We start from the raw sequence: 24,650 nt of genomic DNA, 5'->3' as shown, positions 1-24,650 counted from the left end.
CATGGCTGATTCAAAAAAAAAAAAAAAAAAAAAAAAAAAAAAAAAAAAAAAAAAAAAAAAAAAGAAAGCTACCAAAAAAAAAAAAAAAATGAGAGTTAGTGTTTCCTAAAACTAACTGATATGCTGAGAAGCCATCTCAAGGAAACCCATCAATAAAACCTGACAGATCAGAAATTTCTCTTTTGAAAATATCACATCCCCTACACTCCACCCTTCTACTAGTCTGGTTACTTCAAGGTCTCTCTCTACTTCTAATACATGATCTGCCATTAATTCATTGCACAGCCCAGAACTTCTTTTAACTTTTAAAAATCTCAACCTTTGTTTCTGTAAAATGGGAATATTTTTTGTTATACTACCAAAAGCCAATCGTGAGGATCAAATATGCCTTACATATAGTATACATTCAGAAAATACTGTCAAGGTGACATAAATCTGTATCACTGCTGCTTTCTTTTAAAGTTTAGGTCCTCTTTTTTTTTTTTTTTTTTTTTTTTTAAACTTGGAAGTCTACTTTAATAAGGTAGCTAAGAATCCATTCAAAGGACTTTAAGTAAGCAGAAGAAAATTGGGAGAAGAAAAGTAGAGAAGGAGTTTGAGAGCTCACACATCTGGCCTGATTACACCAACTTTCACATAGCCTTGGAATTCAGCACTAATAAAAATCTCAGTTTCTCTCTGCTATGCAACCAAATTGATACAAGGCAGGCTCTGTGACAGGCCCCATGCCGAATACTGGAAATATAGAGATGAATCAATATATTCTCTACTCTGGGGGATTCACTGTCCAAAACGCTCTACATAGAGGAGTAGAAGCAGGAAGTCTGGTTGGGGTGAGGTGATAAGAAGTTGAATCACTGAATCTTTTAATCAAGTTTCCTAGTGAAAGATTCAGCATCCACTGAACAGGTATATATATGGGTGTATGGTTGTGTTCCCATGTACAGATGCATACTTGTATCTGTGCCTATATCAGTATGTATCATATCTAAGAGAAGATAGAAGAAGTTATGAAAATGAAAACAAAACTGTCAGATATAGTCAAATATGGGCTTCCCAGGTGGCTCTAGTGGTAAAGAACACACTTGCCAATACAGGAGACATATGAGATGCGGGTTCTATCCCTGGATCAGGAAGACCCCCTGGATGAGGGCATGGCAATCCACTCAAGTATTCTTGCCTGGAGAACCCTTTGGACAGAGGAGCCTGGTGGGCTATAGTCAATAGGGTCGCAAAGATTGGACACAACTGAAGCAACTCAGCAGCAGCAGCAGCATAGTCAAATATGCTAACTATAGAAAAATTAGGGAGGCCCTAAGACTTACTATTGTCTGCTTTCATTCACTCATTCATTCAATCCACTAACCAGAATTTACTGGGAACCAGCCACTGGGTGCCAGGAGGTATATGAAGATGAAGACTTAGGTACCAATCTTGCCTCCAATAATGGAATCATATAAGTTTCTTTATTACCTACTAAACTGTAACTGCCTCAAAATCAGGTACTTTATCTTTTCTGTACATGACAATAGAAAATGTTTGTGGAGCTGAACTGATAATGAAGAAAAAGAAAATGTCCTCTTTTGTATGTCACAGGATGCTCTGTTTGATACACCATTCTTTTAAAAGAAAAGAGTCACAACTGCAAAGACATATACTATTTGGTTTGTTCTATGATTGCCAAAACACAATACTAAAGAACTAGGCAGAGAAGCTAGAGAAGACTTCCAGGCTGATTAATCATGAACTTCCACTAGTCCCAAGGAGGGACTGCTTTAGCTGACCCCACTTACCTTAACAAGGAGAGGATGTCCTGGTGGGGTGAAATTAGAAGAGCTGCCAAATTGACTTTGACTTATTATGCTTATGTTAGCACAGCTCACAGAATCTGCTTAACTGGGAGTTCATTTTCAGTAAGCAAACCCTGGTGTGGGCAATCTATGACATAAGCAAACTGGAGTCCCATGGATTATAGACTGAGCCCAGACAAACGTTCCATCTCCTTGGGGCCACAAGGGCTAGTGAATACAGTGCCCAGTACGTTCCTGAATATGAAACCGAGTTCTGATCCCAAGATAAGTTCACAGCTTAGCTCTTTGACCTTGAGCAATCCCCTAATATTCATGGCTGCAGTGACTTCTGCTTCAGCAGAGGATGTATTTACTAGGCCGGTGGCAGGAGCCTGAAGCTCACGGTCTCTTGAAAGTCTCCCTGCTCCTGAAATCTATGCTGTTGTAGATCAACTGCTCCCTGCTTCTTCCTCATGTCTTACTACTCAAACACTCAAGATCAGGAGAGGCCCCACGTTCAAAGTGACCTCTCTCCTGTGATATCCATAGCATCTTCTCATGTGGCTTTTCATACTTATCACCTTGTATTAGAACAGGGGAACATATATCCTGACTCCCTTAAGAGGCTGCCAATTTCACAAGCATAAGGGGAATGTCGTATTCATTTTTGTATTTATAAAATGCCTATCGCAGAGGCAGAATTTGGTAAATGTGTACTGCCGTCATATAGCATATATCTTGTGAATACCTGGTATGTGCCAGGCACTGTCCTAGGTACTCGGGATACATCAATAAACAAAGCAAACCTCCCTATCTTTGTGACACTAGGAGAAGACAGGCATAAGCAACAAACACAATTTTAAAAAGCTAATTATATAAATCTATTAGGACATAAAGGCTATGGACAACAATAGCAACAAGTATTGACAGAGAGGATAAGAGGGGTCAAGAGCACTAGGGTGGGGGCACTTTGAAGTTTTAAAGAGGATGACCCAGATAGATGCCTTTGAAGAGAAATCTGAGCCACAACTTGGAGGTGAGAGAGTGGCTATACGGTTATCTAAATTAGGAGCTTTCCAGGCAAAAGTAACAGCCTTGCAAGAGCCCTAAGGCAGGGGGGTATCTGGCATGCCTATGGCATGGCAAAAAGGCCAGTGCAATTGCATCACTGGAGGCAAGGGGAGAAGCAGTAAGAAATGAAGTAAGTAGAAGAGTGACATGATCAGACTTGTGTTTTGAAAAGTTCACTGCAATGGCCCTGCAGAGAATGGACTGCAGGGGGCAAGGGTAAAAGCAGTGGGCCAGGAGGAGGTCATTGCAGTAATTCAGAAGAAAGATGGTGCTGACTGACACCAGTTCAACAGTATTCACAGGGCCTCAGTTGGTTCTATGAGGGTATAAAGAATATAATATCATCTCCATATCCAGAGGCTCACAGTCAATAATCTGTTCATAACCTATTTCTCTGGCTTCACTATCTACCACAGGCCCCAAGTTCTGCTCATTTTTCCCATTCCCAGCACACAGTATTCCAGCCAGCCCAAACTGGTTGTTATTTCCCGAACACACCTTGCTTTCTCATCCCTTTGAAGTACTCTTTCTTTTGCCCAGACCTTCATTTACCCAGCTTGCTGAGCTCACACATTTTGACTTCAAGACTCAATTTAAATGCCACATTTTCAGGGAAGTTTCCCCTAACAGCCTGGGTGGAATCGGTCCCCCTCCTCTGTTTCCCTGGCATACTGTGCATACTGCTTATCCAGGTGCATTATAAATAGATTCCTGCTAGACTGTAAATCACAGGTACTATGACTTATTAAATGCCGACAATATCTCGCAAAAGTTTTTGCCTTCATTATCTTTTTACTAAACACAGGGAAGGAGTTAGGAAGGGAGAATAGAAAAGAAAGGGAGAAGGAAAGCAGGAACTAACATAAGCCACTTTTGAAAGTTTGTCAACCTGGTCTAGAAAAACCCCTTTATATGGTCCTTTTAAAGAGAAAACTGGGAGCAAGTGGAGTAAGACCCACTCAGGTTCCAGGCACACTTCTCAGCTAACGCTCAGCTCCAGAAATAGTCTTGGAAACTGGGGTGGATGACATGGTCAGTGGGAGTCAGTCATCTACAAAAAATTCCTCTAATCAGAACAAGTGTCTAGATTCCTTGATCAAATGCAATAAAGCACTTTTGTGTGTGTGGGATGGGGGGCGGGGGGCGGGAGCGGGGTCCTGGACCTGCCTGAGCTGTAACGGGGATACAAACGTGCTGAGCAGCACAGAGGCAGCGACGAGCCTCTGCTGTGGAGAGTGAGTCAGCACTGCCTGGGGCTGGCGCTCACAGCACTAGGCCAGAGAGGAAAAGGCTGGGCTGGGGAGAGGCTGAGAAGTTCTGGAAAACTAGCCAGGCCTGGTCATGGTGAAGGGTACAGTCTAAGCGTAAGAGGAATGGATATTTAAAGGGGATACTAGTTGTTGCACTGGGGGACTCATCCTACTTTCTCTCAATCCCCACAATTAGCCCAAAAGCTAGGCATGGCTATCTTCTGGAAACACAGAAGTTGAGGTAGGGACATGAAGCAACTTGTCTAGAGCTAGATACGTACCAGGTAGAGCCTGTATTCTCATCAGGATCTTTCAGTCACAACATGAAGCTACCCATGTAGCTGCTCAGCTTAGGGGTCTGACTGTGGCCTGAGGGGAGGCCAAGTTTCAGATGTGGCCTTGTCCACCTTGCTACATGTCTCTGGTAAAACAATGCCCTCTCTCTGAGACTCATTTTTACCTTTCGTTCATTAAGAGTTAGAACCAGGTGACCTTTACAGACTCTTCAGACTCAAATTCTATAAGAGCTGTAAGAATTTTAAAGGTGCTACTTTCTTCTCTCCTTCCCTATATTCTTTCCCACCATCCTTTACACACACCCACATGCCCTCTCGAAGTGGTGTATAAAGAATCTTTTTATATTATCCAATTTGAAAAAAGAAGCTTGACAAAGCATAGAGACTTGAGGGACTTTATCACTGTTGATTCATTCAAAACTACACACCTCTCCCACCACTTACTGCCTGATCTTCTTTGTTTTTGCCAGGAAAAGCAAGCCTCCCCCTAGTAAAAGAGAGCTGCCTTTATCTTCTATAAAATTCACTCTTTTTTAAACTCTACCTTGGGGTTTCAGTTACACTAAATAACCCTATTCAGCATGTAATTGGAGAAAATATAATGGAAATATTGAAATAAAAATAATATTCTCCCTAATATATTCACTTTAATTGTTCCTTTTCTTCTCATCGGAGTGAGTGGGAGGTAAACCCTTCTATTTCAGTTACATCTTCTTTAAATGACTAGAGTTTTTATAGTGTTCTATTTTGTGAACAGATATTTTTCCTTTTTTTTTTTAACTCGCTTATGTTAAAACACCTCGGGGTTCAAGTTAAATCATTTTATTGTTCCAGATATACTTGATCATAAGCCAAAGAATAATAAGTATTCTGCTTATGCTCCAAGTATCCTTATTAAGTGCTTATATCAAATAAAACTTTCTGGAATTAGTTGAAAATATAAGCCTGACAACAAAAGCAAACTTTCATGGAAAGGCATTAAGTCCCAGAGACAATGTAGGGTTTTTATGAAAAAAGAGCAAACTGTACCAATAATTCTTATAGCAACAACATTTTGTGAGGGTCACACAGATTTAATTCCCACAACTACCTTGTAAGATGGATATTGTTAGCTCCACTTTTTATCTGAGGAAGCAGAAGCTTGGAGAGGTTATATAAACTGCTTAATAATCCAACAAAGTAAGTGGTGGAATCTGGCTTTTAGATGTTGGTTCCAGAGAGATCGATTAAAAAGAAAAGAGGAAGGAGTTTGTTTTCTTTGAAATCCTCCAGGATAATTAAGCTCAATAACTACTTTAAGAGACTGCCAGCAAACTGAACCCCATTCCAGACTACTCTGCCTGGTAGTTATTAGAAAGAATAGGAGATACTCTACCTTCCAGAACTTGGAAACCGTACGGCCAAATGTTGGTGGCTGCCATGCTATGAGATGGGTGTAGGCTGCTACCAAGTAGGATCTGTTTCAAACATACCCCAAAGAAGTTTTCTCAGGGAGGGAGTAGAAAATGCAGTACCTAAATAGTATCACCAGCCCTGACTCTGATGCAAAAGAGGCAAAAGTGTGTTGATACATACACACACACACACACACACACACACACACACCATTCACATTATTTACCCATACCCACCTGTCCCCACCAACAAAATCACACCTACCACATATACCGCACACACACATAAACCCACACATACCACATACAACATACACACACAATGGGAGAACAAAATATAGAAATTAAAGATACTTTATACACTGTCGGTGGGAAGTAAAATGGTGCAGCCACTTTGGAAAACAGTCAAGCAGTTCTTCAAAAGGTTACATAGAATTACTATACAATAAAGCGATTCCACTCCTTGTTAGATACCCAAGAGTAGTGAAAAGATTTTTCCATGCAAAAACTTATACACAAATGTTCATAGAAGCATTGTTCATAACAGTCAAAAAAAGTGCAAATAACCCAAATATTCATCATCTAATTAGAGACTAAAACATGGCATATCCATAGAATGGAATATTATTAGGCTATAAAAAATTAATTACTGACACATATACAACATAAATGAATCTTAAAAACATTATACTAAATGAAAGAAGCCAATTACAAATACCACATATTGTATGATTACATTTATATGAAATATTCAGAATAGGTAATCTTTTAGAGACAAGAGTAGGAAGTTAGCGGTTTCCTAGGGCTAGAGATTGGGGAAAGCAGAGTGGCTAATGGGTATAGGTTTCTATTTTTATTTTATTTAACAATTATAAAAGTGTTCTAAAATTGATCATAGTAATGGTATATAATTCTATACTAAAACCATTGCATTTTTAAATATGTGAAATTTAAATAAGTGACCTATATGATGTGTGAATTATAACTTAATAAAGCTGTAATGAAAATAAAAGAGGTATGATCAAACCTAGATCTAGCTGGCACAAGAACATAAATCCTAAATTTCAATATCTGCCCAACAGTGATAATCTGAACAATTCTGTACTCAGAAGAATATCATGTGCATAATTTTTGTTTTGATCACTATAAGTAAATTTTAAGTTGTATAATCAATGATAATCATTTTTAAACATTTGAAAAGTAACAGAAAAGGACCCCCCAAAGGAGAAAACACCCCCAATACCCAGATAAACCATTATGAATATTTTAGTTTGTGTCATTTATATGTATACATATTTAACTTTGTTGTAAACATTCTTTTACAACAGGATTTTTAATGACTTCATCCTATGATATATCAAATTTATTAACCAAGCTCTGCTAATGAGTCTTTAGATAATTTTTAATTTTTCCCAATTATAATGAATACTGCCATGAACATTCTTAAGAACAAATCCTTGGGCATATCTATTTCTTTTTTTATCATGAATTTGAATCCCTGAATTCAGTTGAGCAGCAGTTAAGTGTCAGCTCATATTTTGACTTCATTAATCACAGGGAAAAAAACGGTTCTTAGAAATCTCTGGTCTCTGTTCCTGGTCCAATCGCTCAATTACCCTAAAAGATAAACACATGACCACAAATAAATTCAACCTGATCTAATTTTGATGTTTATCAATTAACATAAACTGAAAGGAAATTCAAAGTGTTAACTCACAACCAAAAAGATTAGTAGCAGCTCAAAGAAATAAGCTGGGCCATGAATACCTAACAACTACAAAGGCTCAGAGGGCCAAGGAAATTACCCCAGATCATACATGCAATACCTGGCAGAACTAGGACTTAAATTGAAGCTTTATGATTCCTAAGCCATTATTTTCCCACTAGACCTCATTGCTTCACCTGCCAGATGCTGCTCTCAAGGAATTTGCAATTTTTTGTAGGGCTTCCCTGGTGGCTCAGATGGTAAAGAATCTGCCTGCAGTGTAGGAGACCAGGATTTGATCACTGGGTCAGAAAGATCCCCTGGAGAAAGAAATGGCTGCCTACCTTAGTACTCTTGCCTAGAGAATTCCATGGACAGAGGAGACTGGCAGGCTGCAGTCCATGGGGTCGCAAAGAGTCGGACACAACTGAGTGAGTAACACTTTCACTCTCAAGATATTTGCATAAATGACTGTAATTCAGGTAGAGGAAAGTAAGTGCCACAAAAGTGATACAAACAAAAATTTTGTTATTTTCTTGGTAGAATCAAGAGATACTTTACTTGTGTAATAGGAGCTGTTAAGAGGAAATACATGTAATAATTTAATAAGTATTTGAGTACCTATAATGTGGAAGTGGAACCAACTCTTCCAGCTGTTGAGGAAAATCCTTGCTTTCTGCTTTTTCCTGCACACACAGCCAGACATCATTTCACAACTTTCTTTATAGTTAGATATGGCCTTAAACTACACTTTAGCCAATGGAATTGGACGAAAAGTGTTATGAGCTACTTTCAGGACTGCTAATGAAAAGCTCCCACATGGGATCTTCCTACCTCTTTCCCCATCTAGCTAGTGGAAACTATTTATTCACGATAACAGTCACCCTGAGTCTCTGAATGGCTGTATACTTAAGAGATGCCCTGTCCATTTGTTCATGATGAAGAAAATAATTGTACTTGTTTTGATCCATCAGGCATTTCAATCTAACACAATAATTCAGTTCAGTCACTCAGTTGTGTTCGACTCTTTGCAATCCCTGAACCGCGGCACGCCAGGCCTCCCTGTCCATCACCAACTCCTGGAGTTCATCCAAACCCATGTCCATTGAGTCAGTGATGCCATCCCACCATCTCACCCTCTGTCATCCCCTTCTCCTCCTGCCCTCAACCTTTCCCAGCATCAGGGTCATTTCAAATGAGTCAGCTCTTCGCATCAGGTGGCCAAAGTACTGGAGTTTCAGCTTCAGCATCAGTCCTTCCAACGAACACCCAGGACTGATCTCCTTTAGGATGGGCTGGTTGGATCTCCTTGCAGTCCAAGGGACTCTCAAGAGTCTTCTCCAACACCACAGTTCAAAAGCATCAATTCTTTGGCGCTCAGTTTTCTTTACAGTCCAGCTCTCACATCCATACATGACCACTGGAAAAACCATAGCCTTGACTAGATGGACCTTTGTTGGCAACGTAATGTCTCTGCTTTTCAATATGCTGTCTAGGTTGGTCATAACTTTACCCTAATATATACAGACACTGTGGCATGACATAAATTTATCATGCCCTTAAGAAGCTTACAATTTTATAGGGGAAGGAAGTTAACTTCATAGGAATATAGGACATAGTATATGATAGGAGGAATACATGAGTGCTTGAACTCATCTTAGTGATTCTAGTGATGATGCTTTCCCCAAAGAAAACAGCATCTAATTTGAGGCCTGATGCAAATATGGAAGTTAACCGGGAAAAGGAGAAGGAAGGGGAAAAAGAAGAGCATTCCAGGTGTAAGAAGAGTATTTGCCTCAGTAAAAGTCTGAGTATTAAGAACCGTGGGGTATAGGATTCCCCAGGTAGAGAAGGGGATGATACATTCTTGGTGGAAAGAACAAACGCAGTAAGAGGGCAGGCTGTATGCCTTTGGGCTACATGGCGAGTACAAGGTGGCTGCTGGAGCTCAGAAGATGATGTGGTTGTTCAGTTCAGCTCAGTCGCTCAGTCGTGTCCGACTCTTTGCAACCCCATGAACCACAGCACGCCAGGCCTCCCTGTCCATCACCAACTCCCAGAGTCCACCCAAAACCATGTCCTTCGAGTCTGTGATGCCATCCAACCATCTTATGAAATACACTGACTCATGCCAGAAGACTGGAATAGGGACAGAGTCAGGCAAGAGAGAGTCTAGATTGAAAAGCCCAGATTTCTGCACAAGACAGAAGCTAACGACTGAAAGAACAAGAAAGTCCCAGCTGCAAGGAAGCGTCAGTACCCAGGAGCATTCTTCGAGTGTCTGGTCAATAAGAAAGACCAGAAAGAGTTTTAGAAAGAGCTTTAAATTAAATAAACAATTATCTACTGAGCATCTACTGTCTGTTAGGTACTGTCTAGGTACCGAAGGTACAGCCATAAACAAAGACTAACCTCACGAAGCTTCCAATACAGTGGATCTAGAAAGAGAAAGCTGAGTTTTCAGTTCTGATAAAGAATACAGGGCCAATCTTTTATTTAATGTATTTTTAATGCATCATATCTTACAGAGTGATTTTATATATCCAAAGGTTAATGTTTATAATTACAATAAACTTTAGGCAGCAAGTAGCACAGGTTTGATCCCTGGGACAGGAAGATCTTCTGGAATAGGAAATGGCAACCCACTCCAGTATTCTTGCCTGGAAAATCCCATGGACAGAGGAGCCTGATGGGCTACAGTCCATTGGGTTGCAAAGAGTCAGACATGACTCAGCACACATGCATGCAGAGTATTTTATCTATTTTATTGATAACAGAATTAAGTTCAATGATATGAGGTGATACAGCACAGTAATAATTGCCACTATTTCTGGACCCATTACTGTACATCAGGTGCTTCCAAGTAAGGGGATTCACATATATTCTATTAAATCTTCAAAACCATCCTGAAAAATAGGATATTATTACACAACTTTTTCATAAGAAAACAAGGACTCAAGTCCGTGTCAGCTAAAACCTGAAGCTAAACTGATGAATATATTCCATTTGCCCCTCTGTAACACTCTTCATCCTTCTCTACCCTTTTCTCTGCCTGAGATGACTGACCTCTGTGGATTACATCAACTGCATTCTGAGCTTCTGGCTTCTGTTTAGGTCCTCCTGTGGGAACATCTAGAGTCAGGAAGGTGGCAGAGGTATTTATTTCTCTGGATTTCTTCCTGTGAAGTCATCTAAGGCTGGCTTTTCTCTTGATAGAAGGTCACTACTACTTTCAAAGCAGCATACTCTATACAACTCTCCCTTTCTAGGCTACAATAACCCCTGTCCTCTTGTGACAATTCTGATGCCTCTAGCCCCAAGCTTTTGCACTATCCTTTGTGGTTCTACACCATCTACTTTTAATATACTGGTAAATCTTCCACAAATTGTCCTAATTTGGGTGTGCCATCTGTTTCCTTTTGGAAGTCTCAATGAAACACAATCCTGTGAATTTACAAGAATCTGCATTTTCATTCATTTCTTCAGCCTCTCAAGAGGTCCTGGGTCACTCTGAGATGTAGCACTAACCCTCCAGCTACAGTAGATGTGAGCTCTAGCTGCCCAAAGCATGATTTCACAGCATCCTCTGCCTTCTCTCCCATGGGGTTATCGTCCTCTGGTGGTTCATTTCCTTGAGGCCTGGATCATGAGTCCTGACAGACAGACACCTCAGGACCAGAGAGTGGTGAATGTAGTCTGGAGCTCTGTTGGTCAGTTTTACCAACAGAGATTTCCTCCATGTGTTCCTTCAGAATTTAATTTATAAGCTGTTTATCTGAATTTCTGGCTTAAAAGCCATGTAAAGGCATGATTTGTAGCTTTTTCCAGTTTTCATGGTATAAATATGTGACAATTTCAAACTAAAACTACCAATGGTTTTAAAAGCAGTTCACAAAATTGCTGAAAACTTAATAATGAGCTTCTGCAAGTGAATAGGCGAAGCTCTAGTACACAACTACCACAGGTGATTGGTAGGGTTATTTGTCCATCTGTCTCATCTTTTAATAAGAGTTTCACTCTTGGTCATAGCCTGTATTTCCAAACACCTCTTACTCTCTCACCTCCAGTGTCTTCACTGGTCTCAAAAATATTCTGGGAGGTCAGAAGGAGAGGGTACATTATATTCATTTTAATAAATGAGGAAACAGTCCTGTGAAAGTGATATGATTCACCCCTAATATAAGTAAATTTTAAACATCATTTAAGAAGCTATTATTTTATTTTTAATAAATATTACTTTGATTTTTCACAAATATAAAATTGTAGAACATCTAAAAATACAAAAAACTCTGAAGAAATAAAAATTTACCATAATCCTACCATCTAAAGATACCAGTTAACAGTATTATGTGTGTATTTAATATATAGGCTTCGCTAGTGGCTCAGATGGTAAAGAATCTACCTGTAATGCAGGAGACCCGGTTTTAGTCCCTGGGTTGGGAAGGTCTTTTGGAAAAAGGAATGGCTATCCCCTCCAGTATTCTTGCCTGGAGAATTCCATGGACAGGTACAAATATATATATATATATATACACACACACACACACACACACACACACATATATATATATACACACACCATATATTTCATACTATTATCACAATTATATATAGCATTATACCCTACTTTTTACTTTATATAAGATCAGCATTTTCCTATGTTATTATTAGCTATTGGAAACCATTTTTAATGCCTACTTAATACTGCTTCAAGTTGACACATTATAATTACTTAATAATTTTCCTAGTTTTGGACATTTAGGTTGGTTTGAGTTTCTGTCATTATCAACTACTCTAAAATGAACACTTTCTTAAAGATTTTTCTATAATATGGATCTGTTTTGATTGTTTAAATCTCAGAACAGTATTGCCAAGCCTAGGATTTGGGTTTTTAGAATTGTATTCTTGATCTCTTTCTTCTTTATTTTTCAATTCTTAAAATAGTAAACTACATGGATATTTTAATACAATGCCATCGGAAGTTTCCATGGAAATGTTCAGGTTTTCTTAGTGATCCCTAACGGACAGTGGAAGGGAGCACTTTGAAACCTAACCTAAATGCAAACATAGCTCTTGGTACTATTATTTTATATGAATATGTTCAAGGGCAATTGGTAATAACATTAGCATTAATGGTAAAACTAATTAGAGTATTAACATATTATGCCAATATTTTTTTAATGACCTTTGGTTTTTATCTTCCTAATATTAACACAGGGTCTTTCTTCTGTTCTGTCTTTAGAGTTAACTCCCTGGTTCTTCATTTCTGCCTCTTCATTTAGGAGTTAGGTGACCAATTTATCTTAGTTTTCCCAGGAAATCCTCAATTTAAAGCTAAAGTTTGAACTCCTACATCACAAGAAACTCCATACTTCTAGGCAAACCAGGTGGATTGGTCACCTTGCCAGTTAGGAGTGTGTAATGGAGGCAGCATGGCTAGGGGTTACACAAATCTGAGGCAGAATCTTTGCACTCTGCCCCTGAGTAGTTATGACAACCCTTTCTAAGCCTGGGTTTCCTCACCTGGATGTGATAACCTTTGGCTTTCCTGCTTCCTGGAGCTATTGTGATGATACTAAGAGAGTCAATTCCTAGGCAAGTTGATAAGAAGTCTGGGGTCCGGAGGAAAGAACAAATGGCTTTTTTCCCCCTCTACATTCCTTAGTCTTAGTTACTTAAAACATTTTTTCTTTAAGCCTGGAACTGATGATTACACAACAAACAACTCAGTTTAGACTCTGTAGTAAGGATTATGTAACAACAATGTATCCTGCTTGAGGGCAGTTTCTCCTTCCTAAAGACATTCCTTCCTTGAGACATTCTTTTGATTTATTATAATAACTAATTAAAGTATATAACTCCCTTCCTAACACTAGTGACGGAGGCACTCTCCATCTCCCTTCTGATGTCTATGTCAGAAGCTTTCTCTGTCCATTTTCATACTTTAATAAAACTCTGCTACACAAAAGCTTTTGCGTGATCAAGACTGGTCCCTGGTCCCGAAGCTGAATCTTCTTCGGAGATCAAGAATGCAACACCGTTCACCATAAGCTATCAATACCATGATGCAAAATCATTTTGTAACAAGTGCTATGAGACTGTTTCATATTGTGCTCAAAGTGTTAGAGGTACTGGGTTCAAATCTCTGGCCCTTAGTTTTATCATGTGCAAAATGAGGGCTTTTTGCTAGGTAATCACTAAAACTTCCTTCTAGGACATTGATATGGCATATCACAAACACTGGGTCTTCTTCAAGTCCTGTTCTGTCTAATGTGAAAGAGATCATTCACGCTGCACATTGCACATTGTCTGTATTGTTTGAAGTGAATTAATGGTAACCATCACTGATTTTGCCCAAAGGCAATATTTCAGTTTCAACTGTTTTACTAGAAAGCCAGTACTTTTTTCCCCTACACCAAGCCATCACATTTCAGCCCCTTTTCTTGGAGTAAAAGCAAAAGGAGGCAGTGGGGCAGCATGGAGGAAAGTTATGGGCCTGCTAGTCAATCTTACATGGATGCCAGACTTTATACTGCCCTAACTTGCTATATGAACAAGTCACATATCTTCATGACAGACACAACAGAGTCAGGTTCAAATTCAGATCTCTTCAAACCATAACTAAGCTCTTAACTATTACTAAATTAGAAAAGGGAAAAAGGGTTAAGATTTAAATTAGTGACTCTGTATTCATATCCCAGCTCTGCCACTTACTAGCATTACTAAACTTTTAGAGCAAGTTACTTAATCACCCTGAGCCTCAGTATCCTCATTTGTAAAACTGAGAAAGTGATAGATGCCCTTTCCAAAGTTCTGAGAGAATCAAAGAAACTAGCACAATGTATGAAAGCTGTTTGTCATAGAATGATGTGTGTTAATCTTGAGTTCCATACAAAGAGCCTAGAATCCTAGTAATTTAGTCCATAATATGACTTTGAGGGGATTTTGGAAGGCACCACCTTCTGGTCCCTTGATCAGCAAATTCTCACTAGTTCTCACTCATTTCCGCATTTGGCTCATTGTCCCATGACCGGGATTATAGCTTGGATTCTTTCTTTTCCTCTTCCTTTCTATGCTTCTTACCATTTGAGTATTGAGGTTAAAACAATACCAGCAACTACAACACTTGGCCAGCATTCCCTGTAATTTAATTGGGAACACACACTGACACGGTCCACCCTCCCTCTCAGTGCAGGACTGTCTCCCTGACAGGGAGCCATTCTCCGTCAACTGAAGCCGCTCCAGAACTCTTCATGTGCTGACAGCCCTCCATTGTTGGATAGCTCCTATTGGTAAGATGCACCATATAAAACTAAATGGTGAGAAGTTGGTAGAAGTTGTTACAGAGCTCAAAATTCTCAAGCTTTATTTGAAGACAACGTGGCAGCAGCGAAGAAAGTGATAGGCCTGTAAGTCAGTCCCATGTGGGATCCAGGCTCTGTTGGCATTTACTTATTGTACGATTTTGGGCAACTCATCTGTCTTCTTCTGGTTTCTATTCTCCAATCTGAAAGGTTGTGGATAATAACCTTCTATATAGACAGGGGAGGAATATCAGTATATCTCTTGTAAACAAAATTCAACTCAGATCACTCATAAGGGAAGAGGACAAGAGCGTGTTGTCTCTGGTGGAAATAAGAGAGAATGGTTCACACCTTGTCTGAGTACCACACTTGCCTGGGCAAGAACTCTCCAGGCAGCACAGTGTGATCACCCAAGGTGGACAAATTTGCTGGGTCCTATGGGAGAAAAGAGAACAGAGAGATTATACAACTTACTCCTGGTTCCTTCCAAGAACTAGAAGATCCAGAGATGGACTATATTTTAAAGTCTGTTTTACCTGATATGAGTATTGCTCCTTGGCTTTCTTTTGATTTCCACTTGCATGAAACACCTTTTACCATCCCTCACATTCAGTCCATATGAGTCTCTAGATATGAAGCAGGTTTCTTATAGACATCACATATGGATTGTGCTTCTGTATCCATTTAGTCAGTCTGTGTTTTTTGGTTGGAGTATTTAATTCATTTACATTTAAGGTAATTACTGATATATGTGTTCTTACTGTCATTTTATTGTTTTCAGTTTGTTTTTGTAGGTGTTTTTCTCCTCTTCCTCTTTTGTTCTCTTCTTTTGTGATCTGAAGACTATCTTTAGTGTTGTGTTTAGATTGCACTTTCTTTTTTGTGTGTATATCTATTGTAGATTTTTGGTTTGTTGTTGCCATGAAGTGTTGATATAGCAGTCTCTACAAGACTGGTTTAAGTTGTTGATCTCTTAATTTCAAATGCATTTGTAATACCTTGCATTTGTACTCTCCTCAAGTTTGCTGGTTTTCATATCATATTAGCATGTGGATGATTTCCTACATTTACTGTATGTTTGCCTTTACTGATGAGCTTTTCAGTTCATAATTTTCTTGTTTCTAGTTGTGCTCTTTTCTTTTCCACCTAGAAAATTTCCTTTAGCATTTGTTGTAAAACTAGTTTTGTGGTGCTGAATTTTCTTAGCTTTTGCTTGTCTGCAAAGCTTGTGATTTTTCTGTTGAATCTGAATGACAGCCTTGCTGGGTAGAATATTCTTGGTTGCAGGTTTTTCCTTTTCATCATTTAAAATATATCCTGCCACTCCTTTCTGGCCTGCAGAGTTTCTGTTAAAAAATCAGCTGATAAACTTATAAGGATTTCTTTCTATGTTATTTGTTGCTTTTGTCTTATTTTTTAATATTTTTTTCTTTGTATTTAGTTTTTGTTAGTTTGACTGATATGTGTCTCAGTGTGTTCCACCTTGGATTTATCTTATATGGTTATCTCTGGGCCTCCGTACTTGAGTGACTATTTCCTTTCCTATAATAGGTAAGTTTTCAACTATAATCTCTTCCAATATTTTCTCAGGCCCCTTCTCTTTTTCTTCTTCATCTGGGACTCCTATAATTTGAATGTTGGTATGCCTAATGTTGTCCCCAAGGTCTTTTTTTTCACTCTTTCTGATATTATAAGAATCCTTCTTTATTATCTTTTCTGTTTCAAGAACTTTGCATAAATGTAGGTCTGCTAGTGAAATATATTCTTAGTTTTTGCTTTTATCTCAAATGTCTTGATTTTTCCCTCATGCTTGAAAGATGTCTTTGTTAGATATGGAAGTCTGGGTTGACAACTATTTTTTCTCAGAATTTGAGAAACATTGTACCACTTCCCTTATTTCTTCTTAGTACTTTCAAGATTCCTTTGTCCTTAGTTTTCAGAAGTTTAATTATGATACTTCTTGGCAAAGATTTCCCTCAGTTTTTCCTGTTTGGGGTTTTTCTGGCTACTCAGTCCCTCAAATCTATAGGTTTATGTCATATTTTCAAATCTGAGAAGATTTCCACCATTTAAAATACTCTTCAGTCCCACTCTCTCCTTTCCTTCTGATTCTAATGAAATAATTGCTAAATTTATTGTCCCATCAGTCCCCAAGGCTCTGTTCATTTTTCTTGACCTATTTTTTCCTCCATCGTTCAAAGGGGTAACTTCTATTGTCCCATCCTAACATTTATTTACCATTTTTTCTGTTTCCCTACACTCTGCTATTGATCCCATCCTTAAATGCATGATGGAAATCCAGATTCCTCAATCTGACATCTTAGAGAGGAGAGAAGGGTTCATTACTGACCAGATGGAATGAAACTCTCAGTTCCCTACTTTTCTCTGACACCACCTGGCTGGGGGTTTGAAGCAAAAATGGAAGTTTAGGCTTTCTGCTTGACATTTGTTGGTAAGGGAGAAAGTGGGGCTACAGGTTTTTCTTTTCTTTCTTTTTTTTTCTCCACAGTATTTGATTAGAGTAAGTACTTATTGTCTCAATGTTTCTGTCTTACTGGGATGCCTTTTTCTTGTGCTTTGTTTAGCCCAAACAGGCTTTTGAGAAGGATTGTTTTTTGCCTGTGCCCATTGGTATTTCCAGGTTGCTGGCTTCTTAAGCAACCATTCTGCCATTTATGAGGCAACAGTAAGACCCAGGATTCTCACCACTATATCATATCCCAAGCTCTGAGACACCTAGCCATTCTTCCCTCATTACCTTACCTTTCAGAGTCATTCTATGTTTGTTCCATAAGTGAATGCAGTGGCCACAAGATTGGAAAGGGTCAGTTTTCATCCCAATCCCAAAGAAGGGCAATACCAAACAGTATTCCAACTACCATACAATTGTGCTCATTTCACATGCTAGCAAGAATAAGCTCCAAATTCTTCAAGCTAGGCTTCGTAGTATGTGAACCAAGAACATCTGGATGTACAAGTTGGGTTTTGAAGAGGCAGAGGAACCAGTGATAAAATTGCCAACATTTGTTGGATCATGGAGAAAGCAAGGGAAATCCTGAAAAACATCTACTTCTGCTTCATTGACTATGCTAAAGCCTTTGACTGTATGGATAACAACAAACCATGGAAAATTCCTAAGGAAATGGGAGTACCAAACCACATTACCTATCTCCTGAGAAACCTGTATGTGGTTTAAGAATCAACAGTTAGAACTGGACAAGGAACAATGGACTAGTTCCAAATTGGGAAAGGAGTTCAACAAGGTTGTATGTTGTCACCCTGTTTACTTAACTTAAAGCAGACTACATCACTTGAAATGCAGGGCTGGATGAATCACAAGCTGGGAGAAATATCAACAACCTCAGATATGAGGATGATTCTACTCTAATGGCAAAAAGTGAAGAGGAATTAAAGAGCCTCTTGATGAGAGTCAAAAAGGAGAGTGAAAAGACTGGCTTAAAACTCAACATTCAAAAACTAAGATCATGGCATCCTGTCCCTTTGCTTCATGGCAAATAGAAGGGAAAAAGTGGAAAGAGTGACAGATTTTATTTTCTCAGGCTAAAATGTCACTGCAGATGGTGACCACAGTCATGAAATTGATGTTTATTCCTTGGAAGAAAAGCCATGAAAAACCTAGACAACATATTAAAAAGCAGAGATATCACTTTGCAGGCAAATGTCCAAATACTCAAAGCTATGGTTTTTCCAGTAGTCATGTACAGATGTGAGAGATGGACCCTCAAGAAGGCTGAACACTGAAAAATTGATGCTTTCAAACTGTGGTGCTATAGAAGACTCTTGAGAGTCCCTTGGACAGCAAGGATATCAAACCAATCAATACTAATGGAAATCAATCCTGAATATTCATTAGAAGGACTGAGGCTGAAGCTAAAGTTTCAATATTTTGTCTACCTGATGTGAAGAGTCAGTTCATTTGAAAAAAAACCTTGAGCCTGGGAAAGAGTGAAGGCAAAAGGAGAAGAAGGAAGCAGAGCATGAGATGGTTAAGATAGGATCACTGGCTCAATGGACACAAGTTTGAGCAAACACTGGAAGATGGTGGAGGATAGAGTGACTGAACATCGTAACTCCCCAGTCTTTCTTCTTAGAATTTCATGCTCCAATCACGCTGAACTTTGCTTATCAAAGATATATACTTCACACATATCTCTGCCCATCATGATCTAACTTTTATTCATCTTTCAGCTATCACAATAAATAATATTCCTAAATAAGGTCTCTTATCCTTGAAGCAGACTAAGTCTTATATGCTATATAGCATGCCAAATAGGCTTTACAGGTGGCTCAGCGGTAAAGTATCTGTCTGCCAATGCAGGAGATGCAGGAGATAGGGATTTGATCCCTGGGTCTGGAAGATTCCCTGGAAGAGGAAATGGCAAACAACTGCAATATTCTTGCCTCCAAAATGCCATGGATAGAGGACAGGCCAGTCTGTGGGGTTGCAAAGAGTCTGATACAACTGAGTGACTGAACACATGCTAAGTAGTCCATGCATGCTGATCTCCCCTTTGTTTTAATGATTATCATATTTATCAAATTACATATTTAATGTCTAGCCTTTTAGACTATGAGCTCTATGAGAATAGTAACCATATTTCTCTTTTTTATTCTAATACCTTACATAATCCCTGGTACATTGTGACCACTTAGCAAGCATTTTTGACAAGCTGGAAGGAAGAAAAGAATAAAGGAAGGAAGAGAGGAAGGAAGGTGAAAGGGAAGGAATGAAGGAACAATCATTCAGTCAGTTTTGGGCGAGAGAGGAAAAGAAAAGAACTAGTCAGAAAATTTATTGAATAAGATCCTTGAGATTAAAAAAAATATTTAGACATCTATTTCATATTCATTTCTCATAACACCTCTGTGAAAAAGTATTATTATGCACTTTTTACAGTGAGGAAACTGAGGTTTATAAAAGAGGTATCATGGCTCATCAGGTTGTATCTTCTATTTGAAATCCCATTTTCTTAAGTTTTTGTTCTTGCCCCATTTTCTTAAGATCTAGCTAAAATACCACCCACTCCAAAAGCTTCTCCTTTACTTCTCAAGTCCTAATAGCATCATTTTCTTATCTCTAATCCACAGCACAATTTATATACCTTCCTAATGGTTTTAAGTACTATGCTTCTTACATTGTGCCTATTTATGTTTCATTTAAACCTCTTAAAAACAAAATTTTAAAGATATAATACAGGTCATATTCATATTTATTACCCTAGTACCGAGCACAAAGTTAGATACTCAATAAAAATGTGTTACATGAAAGTTACCTCTAAGATTTAAGTCCAATTTCCTCAATCTGCTACAATTCAATCTGCTACAAGTCAATCAGATAAGGTATTTCAGATTTACCAAAGGCCACAGAGCTTCATGCTACTCCCTGAGTCTGTGCCCTCTCATCCACCCTTCCATGCATGGAAAATGCAAGAGACAGTAAAGATGGAGTCCTGAGATCTCTGGCTAATATTACCAATCACTAGCTGTGAAGACATCTTAGGTTTAATTTCTTCACAGGTAAGGATACAGATAATGGCTGGTTTTCTAATGCCGGTTTCCAGCAGCTTCCAGCACATAGAAATTTCAGCCTTTGACAATAGTAAAAAATATTAATAAAAAATATTAATCAGTTATGGTTGAAAAAATTTGATGCTATGGAGTCCTCATTCAGTCAGATCAGTTGTTCAGTCATATCCGACTCTTTGTGACCCCAAGGAATGCAGTACACCAGGCTTCCCTGTCCATCACCAACTTCTGGAACTTTCTCAAACTTATGTCCATCAAGTCGGTGATGCCATCCAACCATCTCATTTTCTGTCTTCCCATTCTCCTCCTGCCTTCAATCCTTCCCAGCATTGGAGTTTTTTCCAGCGAGTCAGTTCTTTGCAGCAGGTGGCCAAAGGATTGGAGCTTCAGCTTCAGCATCAGTCCTTTCAATGAATATTCAGGACTGAACTCCTTTAGGATTGACTGGTTTGATCTTCTTGCAGTTCAAGGGTCTCTCAAGAGTCTTCTCCAAACCAGAATTCAAAAGCATCAATTCTTCGGCACTCAGTTTTCTTTAAGGTACAATTCCACAATCATACATAACTACTGGAAAAAAACTAAGCTTTGACTAGAAAGACCTTTATTGGCAAAGTGATGCCTCTGTTTTTTTGTTTTTAATATACTGTCTAGATTGGTCATAGTTTTTCTTCCAAGGAGCAAGTGTCTTTTAATTTCATGGCTGCAGTCACCATCTGCACGATTTTGGAGCCCAAGAAAATAGAGACTGTCATTGCTTCCGTTGTTTCCCTATCAACTTGCCATGAAGTGATGGGACCAGATGCCACAATCTTTGGTTTTTGACTGTTGAGTTTTAAGCCAGCTTTTTCACTCTCCTCTTTCTCTTTCATCAAGAGATTCTGTAGCTCCTCTTCAGTTTCTGCCATAAGGGTGGTGTCATCTGCATATCTGAGGTTATTGTTATTTCTCCCAGCAATCTTGATTCCAGCTTGTGTTTCATCTAGAGTGGCATTTTGCATGATGTACTCTGCATATAAGTAAAATAAGCAGGGTGACAATATACACCCTTGACATACTCCTTTCCCAATTTGGAACGAGTCTGTTGTTCCATGTCTGGTTCTAACTGTTGCTTCTTGACCTGCATACAGATTTCTCAGGAGCCAGGTAAGGAGGTCTGGTGTTCCCGTCTCTTGAAGAATTTCCCACAGTTTGTTCTGATCCACACAGTCAAAGCCTTTGGTATAGTCAATGAAGCAGAAGTAGATGTTTTTCTGAAACTCTCTTGATTTTTAATGATCCTACAGATATTGGCAATTCGATCTCTCATTCCTCTGCCTTTTCTAAATCCAGCTTGAACATCTCAGTTCACATACTGTTGAATTCACATAGTGTTCACATAGCTTGGAGAATTGTGAGCATTACTATGCTAGCATGTGAGATGAGTGCAATTGTGCCGTAGTTAGAACATTTTTTCGCCTTGCCTTTCTTTGGGGTTGAAATAAAATCTGACCTTTTCCAGCCCTGTGGCCACTGCTCAGTTTTCCAAATTTGCTGGCATATTGAGTGCAGCACTTTCATAGCATCATCTTTTAGGATTTGAAATAGCTCAGCTGGAATTCTATCACCTCCACTAACAACCAAGAATCCTTAGAAGTCCAATATGTAAACAGAATTAGAATGAACTAAAATAGGCAGAAAACTTCTAAATCTTTCAGATTCTCCATTTTGCTGCTAGTTATGCTGATTTTTATCTCCTCAAGGCAGAACAGCCTTGAGAAGTCATATGTTTATCTGCATAATGGCTTTTTACTTGCTTCTTTTGCTCATTTGCTTTCCACAGTTAATTGATTACCAGATCCATGCTAAGGCCTGAAGGTATCTTTGCTTAGAATCAATTACAGACCCCTGTGACAGGTGAAGAGGAAAGCTTTGAAAATGTGAAGAAAGTTTGTTTTCCCAATTTGGTATATATTTCATCCAGAAAATTTAGGGTTTCTAATGTTTGTCATGAGGTGAGGATATTTCCAAGGCCTATTTATAATATTAAATTAGGTAAAGCCCATAGGGGCTTTCCAGGTGGCACTAGTGGTAAAGAATCTGCCTGCCAATGCAGGAGACATAAGAGACAGGTTCATCTCCTGGGTCTGGAAGGTCCCCTGGAGATGGGCATGGCAACCCACTCCAGTATTCTTCCTTGAAAATCTCATGAACAGAGAAGCCTGGTGGACTACAGTCTATAGGGTCACAAAGAGTTGAACACGACTGAAGTGAGTTAGCATGCACAATGCCCATAGGGACTTCCTAGGTGGCTCATTGGTAAAGAATCTGCCTGCTAAGCAGGAGATACAGTTCAATTCTTGGGTCAGGAAGATTCCCTGGAGGAAGGCATGACAACCCACTCAAGTATTCTTGCCTGGAGAATCCCATGGACAGAGGTGCCTGGCGGGCTACAAACTCCATAGGACCAGTAAAATCTAACAATCTGAGAGCCAAACAGTCACACACATTTCTTTATGTTACTCTGGGGACATTTAGGATGACGATTACTGGAAAATAGGTTCTGGTGCCAGTAATCAACACAAGGAGCAGAAGAAAGTCCTAAGCAGAAAGCACCAAGGACAGGAAGGCCCTTCAGAACAAAGTAGTAGAAAGAAGGGTAATAATCATGGCCTACAGAGATCAGTTAATAAAATTCTAATATAAAATTTCCCTTTTAGAATAGATTGTTTCTATCATATTCATACAGTATATCCCCAATATCTCTATCTATAGCACATGGCACATTAAGGTGTTCAATAAAGTCCTATTAGCTAAATAAATCTCCAAACATCTTACTTGAAGAAAGGATAGCGTGAAAGAAGATGAAAAGCTTCCCATTCAATGTGTGGGGATAGAAAAGTAAAAATATCTCTGAGAAATTAAACACATCAATGACTTGACTTATTCTGGTACCTTGTACCTTATTGGCTTCAACTACAACAAACTTGGCTCTGAAACTTTAAACCTCTTTAGACCGTTAGAGAAGTACAGTGACCACATAGCGGATTCTGCTCAGAGCCTGCCAACACTGGATGAGAATGCTGACTTAATTCTAAGACATTATAACATAAATATAAAGAGTCATTAATAATTCAAAACCTTGTCAAGAGACCTAAAAGAGAGGACCCAAATGGTAGTGCATGAGAAACAAAGCAAAATGAAATAATTAAGGCAGAAGGGTTTTCAAAAGCACACAAAAAGACTCCAGAACTGAACACTCAAGGAAATCAAATGGTTATTATTACCGCTATATAAGATCCCAACACAGAGTCTCATAAAAGAAGTACAATGTTATTTTAAGGCCCCTGTGAGCAGATCAACAGTGATATGCTTTATTGACAAGATTTGAAGCACACATCTACATATATGCCTATTAACAGAAAGAAGTGTTTTGTTATTATCCACTCAGGCTGAATTCAGAAACTCACAGCAAAGGTCTGCCTCCTGTTCAGATCCTAATGTTGAAAGGAAATGGAAAAACAGCAGTATAGTTAATTTGACTTAGTAAAGTAAAAAAAAAATAGGCCCAGGAAGATATTTTTACCTTTAATAAACAGTTTTGATTATCATCATCAAATGCCTACACTTTTACAAACCTGAGTTTCTCAGCCCAGCATTTATAGAAAATTGCCAAGTATCATTTCTAGATAAAAGCACAATTCAATATTTATGAATAGCTAGCTTTCTATAAATATAGACATTTGGAGATGATCTTCTCACTAGTCATTAAAATTTGAACAGGGATCAAAGCTAGAATAATATTAACAATTCCTTGCATTTGTAGAGTATTCTACAAAATACTATTAATAACAGATGACATTTATTGAGTACTTAGCAAGTGCCAGGCACTTTACATGTAAATTCTCATCATGAATTCAGTTCAGCTCAACAAGCATTCACTTAACACCTACTGTGTGATAGGTGAATAACACTTGGTTTCTGGCTTTAAAAACTCTCATTTTGGTGCACTCAATCAATGTTGAATGAATAAATGGATGAACAAAGTAATCAGTTTGAATGGCAGTGTGGGATAATAACAATAACACAGGCTCTTCCCCTTAGTATTTATGGTCATGAGAAAGTACTTAACCTATCCTAGCCCCAGTGTCTTCGTCTGTAATATAGGGATCTTTAAAATAATCTCCCTTGCAAAAATGTTGTGAGAATAGTAACATCAAATATAAAACATCTGACAAAGAATAGATTTTCTCAGGAAGTGGCAGTAGTTATTATTAACATTATCATCATCATCCTCATTACTATTATTAAGTAATT

General features: G+C 38.6%; 1 protein-coding gene across 1 annotated transcript in view; it reads right to left on the bottom strand.

The window, feature by feature from the left end:
* Positions 1-24,650, bottom strand: part of AGBL4 (AGBL carboxypeptidase 4) — a 1,430,302-nt gene that overhangs the window by 736,239 nt on the left and 669,413 nt on the right. The gene's annotated exons all lie outside the window — the stretch shown is intronic.

This window comes from Cervus canadensis, chromosome 2, assembly GCF_019320065.1.
Source record: "Cervus canadensis isolate Bull #8, Minnesota chromosome 2, ASM1932006v1, whole genome shotgun sequence".
Taxonomy (NCBI): domain Eukaryota; kingdom Metazoa; phylum Chordata; class Mammalia; order Artiodactyla; family Cervidae; genus Cervus; species Cervus canadensis.
The sequence above is the reverse complement of the archived record's forward strand: the minus strand, read 5'-3'. Positions and strand labels throughout refer to the sequence as shown.